The sequence below is a fragment of the Suricata suricatta genome, chromosome 13 (assembly GCF_006229205.1).
Source record: "Suricata suricatta isolate VVHF042 chromosome 13, meerkat_22Aug2017_6uvM2_HiC, whole genome shotgun sequence".
Lineage (NCBI taxonomy): Eukaryota > Metazoa > Chordata > Mammalia > Carnivora > Herpestidae > Suricata > Suricata suricatta.
Window position 1 is genome coordinate 69,250,130 of NC_043712.1, and position 9,092 is coordinate 69,259,221.

Below are 9,092 nucleotides of genomic sequence, written 5' to 3' on the forward strand. Positions count from 1 at the left end.
GTATGAATGCTCAGTACAGCTGCCCTGGAATGATTACAAGATGAATAATTTTACCTCTTGGTGAAAGAGAAGGGTTTTCTCCATTTTCCCGGTCTCCTTGTCCCTCTCTTCTTGGCTGTGCTGTTGGAGGCTGCCTTTCTCCTTCGCCCCAAGCATGAGTAATTATTCACATCACTGTTAAAGAAGAACTGTGAGCTAAAGTTCAAGACCAAAATGATACTGATGAACATCATTTAGCTTCCCATTTGGAGTCCTTTCAAGTTTATTTTTCTCTTGACTGCAGCTGCCCAGCATATGCGGTTCACCCTGGCCACACAGCATTTCCTCTTCGATGGGGACCATTTACAATCAGGCTGTAAGTCTCTCCACATGTCCTTCCCTCCCAGCCTCTGCTGCTTTGTCTTCTTGGTACCATTCTTCTTCTACACCTTCCATTCTTCCTCTTCCTTCTTCCCTGGTCACAAATAGAAGCCGGGGTCTGGCTTCTCCAGGGTCAAGCGTATAATGCAATGGCTTACCTCCTGTTTGATTTCAGCCCCGGTCCCTGGGGGAACACCACGTTATTGTTGTGGCCCAGCTTTGTAGCCCCACAGGCTAATGGATCAATTCAGCCTTCAAAGCATCCTATCCCCTGTCGATATGAAATTCTAGCAATTACTGAAGTGGGAAGGCTGGGAAGCGGCTGAAAAACATTCCCTATTGATCACTCTAGAGTATGATGAACTTGTTTAAGAAAAATTGATCTGACACATTGATTTTTTTTTTATCAGAGAATCTCATGAATGCAATTTAAGTCACAATATTTCTTGCCTTGCAGAGTGTTTTCTTCACGAAGAGACTCTGTGAAGCAAATCAGCCAATGAGAGATCCTGAGAAGAGTTACAAAGCTTCTCACCCCTTGCTTGTTCCGTCAAGAAGGGGAAACTGTTTCTGTGTTAAACTGGTTTTTAAATGTAAGACCTCCTGTTCTCTGTGCTTGATGCCTTTTATTCTCTAATAAGCCTTCTTAGCCGACATTCCCTTCCTCCCAGGACCGTGGCCTCTCTTCACCTTCTAATTGGAGGTTTTTGTTGAAGGAGAAGGTCCTCTGATACAGCATATGCTTTCTCATTTATTGCATGGAGAGTAGGTTTTGGAAAATGAGAATCTTTATTATAGCCAAAGGTAGCTCTGTGCCTTGACATATCCAAAACTATTTGGACAGTGATGATGATAGACTGCAAGCCCTGGAGCTGTTCACTCTGCGAACAGTGTCATACCTGCAGCACGTGGTTGGATGGCTGCTGTGTCAGCCAGAATGGCACCACTGGCGTAAAGAGGCGCATTCTCTTAGGGAGCAGATTCGTGGTTTCTAGATTTGGATGCTCATCAGTGTCACTTTGGGAGCTTCTAAAAATACAAATTCTTGGACCTTATTCCAGACCTGTTGAAGTAGAATCAGGCAGTAGAGCCTAGGAAATTATAATTGAAAAGCTTTCTAGTTGAGTCCAAGGACCAGGGAACCACAGGATTAGAGAACAGAAGTGTGTGTGTGTGAGTGTGTGTGTGTGTGTGTGTGTGTGTGTGTGTGTGTGTGTTAAAGAAAGAGTTGTTTAGAATTTTGAGAGAAGAAAGTTGCAACAACAACAACAACAAAAAGCAAATGTAATTCATCCCTTTAGAATTCCTTACCAGCACTTTGAATTTGAATGTGCATGTACAGAACTGATTTATATGAAGAAGCTAGTAATTGAGGGGCACCTGGGTGGCTCAGTTAGTTATTTCGGTTCAGGTGATGATCTCACAGTTTGTGGGACCGAGCCCTGTGTGAGGCTCTGTGTTGACAGCAGGAAGCCTGCTTGGGATTCTCTCTCTTCCTCTCTTCTCTGCCCCTCTCCTACTCATGCTCACTCTCTCTCTTTCTGAAAATAAACATTAAAAAAACTCATAAAAAAGGAAGAAGCTAGTTAATACGAAGTCCAAGAGAATAAGACAAGAAGGATGGAGCAGTTTCCAGAGAGAGTGGTACTGGACTAGCAGGAGCACAGGGAACAAATTTGGTACACGTCAGTGTTGGGTCCGGAGGAAACTCTTTGTGCAGGGCTTTAAGCCTATGTCACAAAAGAAAAAAGATACGTATATCCAAATTTTCTGAAGCTCACTCATAGTAAAGCCTACACCCAACTTCTCTGATGTGCATAAAAGAAACTAGTTCCCCTCCCATCTACCAGGCTGCCTGAAAGTGGAGAACTGTACCCAGACCTTTAAGCACACAGATCCAGGAGCTGTGTCTTTAATAACTTTGTCAAGCCTCACAGAGAAAGTTCTAAAGTGGTTGACCCTCAAGAGAAATGCAGGTTGCCTATTCAAGAATATATCCTCTGTTCCCAAATGATTTTCCATTCCATTATCTCAAAGACCTGCTTTCAAGGGTGAAATTTTTAAGCAACTTTGCTGCTTGCTTGGTGACTTTGAATAAGCTGAGAGGTGGGTCAGAAGAATCTTCTGCAAGTCATTTAGATTGGAGATGTTCATGTACTTGGAAAAGAATCTAAGTTTTAGTGCAGTCTAGTAAATTCAGCTTTTAACCATTTAATTCTTACCAGTGTTACCTTTTCCTTTGGGCTCCTTAAAGGTAGATTATATAATTTGCCACAGTTGCTCTCATTCTTGACTGCACCTTATCATCCTCTGGGAGCTTTAACTAGTACTCACTTCTGGGTCCACCCCCACAGATTCTGACTTAGTAGGTCTGGGGTGAGGTCTGAGCATTCCTGTGAAAGCTCCCCAAGTGATTCTCAGTTGTGGACAAATTTGAGAACCCTGGTCTATTTAGATTCAGGGATAGCAAACTGAAATTTTGCCAGAGTTCAGAATATTTCTTGTCATTTTCTGCCTGCACACTTCTGGACTTCTGGAGAAGACTGCACAGCAGAGAAGGGAGGTACCTTCTGTTTGCCAAATTTGTGAAGAAAACAAAGGCCTCCTGTTTCAAGTACTTCTCAGATAGCATGTGGGCTCTCCTCAATGCACGGCTCTGCTTTCAGCAAAATTGTTAATTATAGATCATAATAAGCTGTTAGGAGCAAAACACACACATAATTTGAAAGTGAAATGAGGCACAGTACATAGATAAAGCAATTGTTTGTTTAAGAGGTGATTAGCAGCAGCAAAACAAGCAAACTGATACTTGAACCTGAAAGAAATTACAGCCATTTGGAACGGTTATATTCTTTGGTTATTTGTGCATTGCAGCCTAATGCAAAGGCACACGTCTGTCGCTGTCACTTTTCTCTCTTTCTGTGTGTGATGGAGGGAAGGTACAGTCTGTGCCATCTTAGAACTAAGATGATGTTAAAAGAATAGCCTGTCAGAAGGAATAAAGAAGGGGAAGTGTCTCGGTTTCTCAAAGGAGCACAACTGAGACTTAAATTGTTCTGAGCTATGATAAATTATAAGGCTTTAAAACCACTGTAATCACTGAATGAACAAAACAGTTTGCCTTGGGTAATTATGCCTTTTTGGTCTCCTTCACTTTCAAGTTATTTTCCCCTTGTAAATGTTACACTCTGGCACTATGTGCTGTGTCAAAGAGTGTTAATCTCAGTGTGAAACACTGGGGTTGTCTTTAAGAGTAAGTGAGCCCAGAAATATTCTCAGCTCAGACCAACTTAGATGAAAACACTATCGACACTCGAACATGACATTTGGTGACAAGGGTTTCTAAGTCACAGCTCCACCTGGGGTGAGGTGGGGCACGTTTGAAGTTTCATCCGCTGATTTCGCCCAAGAGTTTTACTTGACTGAGTAATCTTGTGGGTTCAGCCACAGCACCTGAAATTTCCAGGATGGTAACTTCACGTGAAAAGATGCCAGTTAATGAATAGGGGCATGCAAGCTGAGGGTAAATCAGCATGTTATTAGGCTCAATTGCAGGGCTCAAGAAGGGAGTTTTAATAAGCAGCTAAGGTTGACAGGAAATTCTTAGCTTTTTGTTGCCTGGAAATGCATTCAGATTTTGCAGCTTGCTGCTTAATAAAGTTGAGGAAGGGCTAATTTGGACTTAGCAGAGGCAACACAGTTCAGAGCTGATAGTCTAATGTCAGGCGCCCTCTCTGATTCCAGAGATGCCAGGCTGCTCAGTGTGCCTCATCTGGTACCGTTGTCTTTGAAAGTTCCAGCAAGAAAGCCTCTGGTTAGTGTTTTGAGTGAGAAAGTGGAGGCCCCAGGCAATCTTGGTGGTACCAGATTGTCAGATTGCCCAGCCTATTTGGGTTAATGTTCCATTCTGTTCAGGGGCAGAGCCTGTGACTTTCCATTTCTTTGGTGATAACAGAGTCAACCTGATTCCATGCTTGGAGAAGTCATATTAGTGATAAGAGCTAACATGTATTGAGCAATTACTTTGTGCCAGGCATCATTCTATGCACATCACATGTATCACTTCCTCTAACGTTGGCAAGTATCCTGTGAGGCAGGTACTGTCATTCTCTCCATTTCACAAAAGAGAAAAAGGAGGCCAGAGTGGTTGGTGATGTTGCCCAAGGACACAAATAATGGAGCGGAATCCGAACCAGGCAATCTGACTGCAGAGTATTCAGAATGAATCACTGCGTATACGGCCTCAAAGACAGAAACCCTCCCCCCTCTCTCTTTGCTGCCCAAACTCCCTGGGGCAGCCTGTAGGCCTGGCTTACCCCCTGCTCACCTTCTCCCCCGCTTTCTCGTGCCACCAGGACCTGGTGGATGTACAGACAGCAGCACACCGGTCTCCCCCCTGGCCCCTGCAGGAGACTCCAGGATACTTGTCTTAGGAAGCTACTCTTTATCTGACCTTGTGCCTTTCTGTAGTTTGGTTTGTACAATGCTGGGATTTATACAACTGCCCTGAAGCGAAGGACTTGAGGAGGAATCTGTCAACGGTGTCTGTTGTAACTTCTATGGGTGATGTCATTATGCACCCTCTCTGCAGAGCTGTGCAAGAGCCTCCTGCTAGTTGTAAACAATAGTGCTATTGCAGCTGGAGCTGCACACAGACAGCCCGAAAGGCAGGGAGACCAAAGGAAGTCTGATAGAGACATGGGGACACAGAGAGGCCAACAATCTTAGAGATGTAACTGGCCGTGTGAGTTAGCTGTGGCGATGGATTCATCAGCCTGCATGTGCTGTGCAGCCTCCCTGGACACAATCAGGACTGCATGCATATCGGCTCTCTCTGGGGTTGGCCAACCCCTGGGCCATTTGTTTTGACCCAGACCTTCTGGGGTTTGCTCCTCGGGGTGGCCTGCTGGGGCTGCTCGCTCTTCTTTCGCTGCCTTCCCGAAGGGAGTGGGTCTCACTCCTGACCTTGCCTCACATTTACCATCACGGGCTCTCAGAATAGTCCTTCCTCTAATCCTCCTTCTGTAGCTTGTTTTGAACTTACTGGTGCCTCCTCCTACTTCCTTCTGTTACTAATGAGGCACTCTGGGTGAGGGACTGTGACATCTTGGGGCGTCCGGGAGCAGCAGAAAAAACTGTAGGTCTGTCCACAGAGGAATCCCATGACACTGACCATTTATCTGGCGACCATGTGGGCCTGCTAAACAAAGCAAATCTGTCCGTTTCTCCCTCCCTCTGTGGCTTTTGGGCCTGCGCGTTTGCATTTCCCAGGACAGTTGCAGAAGACACCAGAACTTGTCTTCATTATGGCTCTGACTCATAACCCAATTAATGGTGTCAAGAAGTGAAACATGGTCCCCAGGCCCAGCTGCCTTTTGAAAGCAAGTCCCAGCCTGTTCAGAGCAGTAACGAATGGTGCTCCAGAGAGGGTAGCTCTGAATCCATTTTGCTAGCCAAAAGCATCGGGGAGCGGGGTGTTCCTAAAGACCGTGTGCAGTAGTGTCAGCTCTTTGGGGTTTGAATGCACTTGGCCTCAAAAACAAGTGAGAGGGACAATAGGCAGGTGGGAGGGAAGAAAAAGTTGTCCGATTCTTGCCCTAACTTCAAAGAGGGGACACCTGCCTCAGCTGCCCCAGATTTCTCAAGTTTAAGGCAGACAGATGTGTCACCCTGCAGTCGGAGTTTCTTGAGGGAGATCCCCCCTTCACGTGGGGGCTGGTACATGGGCTGTATGTCATGGGCCCTTCCTTACAGCACTGGTTTGTGCGTGCAAGGCCAGCGTGATGTGACCATTTCTCAACTTGCATTACAGAGGTTATTCTGTGAGTGCAGACGTGCTCATTTTGGGAATGGGGTGTGCCGGAAAGGCTTTTCTGCAATACCAGTGTTTACTCTTCCTCAGACACCTGTCTGAATGCACATAATTTTTTAAAACAGGCCTCCTGTGACTGAGTGGAAATGCTTCTTTCCAGGAAGCCATTTACTTCTTTCTGAAGAAAAAATATCAGACCTCTACGAATCAACCCTTTAATAACACTGACGAGAGCTGCCATTTATTGCCATGGTGTCAGACTTGATGAGAGCATGCTGTTATCTTGTCCCTGACCCTCAGAACCATGCTTCCGGTGGGAAACTGTGTCCCCATTTCTCAAGTGAGCCCTGTTTTCCATCTTGAAGGAAGCAGGGTGAGAGAGGAACGTAGTCGTGCTTCGTGTTGGGAGGGAGATGGCTTCTGTGGTTAAAAGCCCATCTTTTCGTACTACTTTCTCACCCCCTGTGAGTTGTCTCGGGATTTTTAATATCCCAAGTGGTCTGAACCTCATTTTGTGTTTGCAGGAGACCAGGCAGATCTCTAGGAGGGTGGATCTCCCAGGGGGAGGTTCAGAGGGAAGAGAGAGACCCCAGCGACATCACCCCAAACACCTGCAGGACCTCAGATCTTCTTCAGTGGCCTTTCCCCCTGGTGCAGACTGAACCAGCTTTGCCTGGTTTATGGGCTCCTGACAAGATGACAGCCTGTGGTGACAGGAGAGGCAGTGAATGCCCAGCCCCCGCCTTTCCCCAGGGATCCCTTTCTTCTGTCGCAGCCAAATGCTGCTCAGTTGAGAGCTCAGGAAACAAAACAGTCTTTGTTGCTTAAACTGAAATCATTCCCATGGCTGATTGTCCCAGTGGTCTTGTTGTTAACAATACTTCCTCCTCCTCCCCTCCTCCCCCTCCTCCCCCTCCTCCCCTCCTCTCCTCCTCCTCCTCCTTCACTTCCCCCTTCCACTCTGCTTTCTCTCCCCCTCCTACTCCTACTCTCTTGCCCTCTATAATTCTTAATCATTATCCTTCTGAAACATGACAAACCTAACAGAATCCTGCCAAAGCCAGTGGCCCTAGGGAGTTAGTACAAAAACTAAAATGAGCCAAATTCATTTGGAAAGGTTTGGGTTTCATGGGAATGGTTTGGTGCAGTGAGAAGGAAAGAAACAGGGAGGCTGCCCAGCTGGCGGTCTCCTGGGATGGTTGCCCAGGGAGTGGGCCATAAACTGGGTACTAGTGATTGTTCATCTACTTTAAATCATGGGTGTCTCTGAGGAGTTGAGGAACACATATATCAACACAAGGTTTGGGTTCACACTTGGGTTTTTCTGCATGCTCGGTCCAAGGGCTAGTGCTATGTACACTCTCTGATTTCCTTCCACTGGCTTCACCTATTTTAGTTTTAAATTGCAGTGGATGCATGTAGTTAGGAGATATGACCATGTCATTTATTGTCTTCATCGGAACACTTCTGAGAGTGACAGAGGCACTGTTAGCAACTACACTGGGATGACATCCATCATCCTCTAAAATGGTTCCAGGTAAACTGGGATATAGTATCTCCTTTCTCTTGTCATGGAGTTTGGTGCCAAGATCTAGAACTAGGAAGTGGGTTCTACTGCAAGTTACTTAGACTCCTAGCTTACCCAGCTGTAAAAATGTAAGATTTGGACCCTCCTCACTGTTTCCTTGGGTGCTGGTGTTTTGAATCCTTATATCATTTACATGAAAAAAAGAAAAGGTGTTTGGGGTGACATATTTTGCCTCCTACTGGCTGGTTAAATCAATGCATCTACTCAAGTATCTGGGGAAAAAAGGTACTTGGACCTGTGAGAATAATGTGGTGCAAAGAGCCTGGGAGTATATGGGGATTTTTCCTTTTCTGAAAGAAGAGGGCAGGACTCTTCTGAAGCATCTCCTCCTTGTTCCAATTACTGATCATGATATTGAGTAATAATCATTCATGGAGTTTACTCAGGGCTTTAGCAAGAGCATCTAAGGGGAAGATATTCTCTGTCTCAAGAGTCTAGACTCTCAATTATAACAAGCCTGCATTTGAAGATAACACTGCGGGGGAGGCACTGAAATCCCAGAGCTCTTTGACGCCCAGGTGAAGGGATAATTTGGGAGAAATTCTGGCATAAGGATTTCCCCAGGCACCCTGTACATCTTAAGTAAGCAGAAACCAGAAATATGAAAGATAGTGAGGGGCTCGTGGGCAGGTGAAAATGAGTTCAGTGCAAAGAGCACCGGATCCTGGGCCAGGCATGTTCGCGGTGGTTCTGGGTCAACCATTGATTTTCAGGATGCCCACAGGCAGATCCTTTTCACTTCTTTTAAAGGTTTCATTTTCTCCTACTGTTCACGCTGAATGAGAATTGAGACCAGAACATTGTAAGTGGCTTAGCCATTCTGTGTTTTGAAGTTAAAGGGTACAGAGTGTAGCAGCTAGTGGGGTGGAGAGAAAGCAGGGATCCAGGGGTTAGGAGGACACAGTTCCAAACACTGGCCCTCACTCAGTAGGTATGAACTTGCCTGGTCTTTTTGTTCTGGAAGTTTCTATTTTCTCATCAGAGGGTTTTGTTTGTTTTTTGTTTCTTAAGCCAGTATAATCTTTAAAAAAAGAAGGACTCTTACGTAGATTTCCCCAAATATTAAAAAAATATATAGAATATAAACATAAATATATATATGTTGAAGTAACTTTGTAGCCCCAAGATAGAGCAGCTCCTGCCCAGGATGCCACTCCAGCAGACCAAAACTTGGATAACTTCCTGGCCTTGTAAACGTGCCAATTAACCAGAAATGCAGTATATCCAGTCATCCAATTTCCAAATGCCTAGCCAACTCTGGGCTTTATACTTATTTCCTTGCCCCTTATTTTTACCCTATAAAAGTGTCCTGCCTTCTGCTCCATTTTGCAA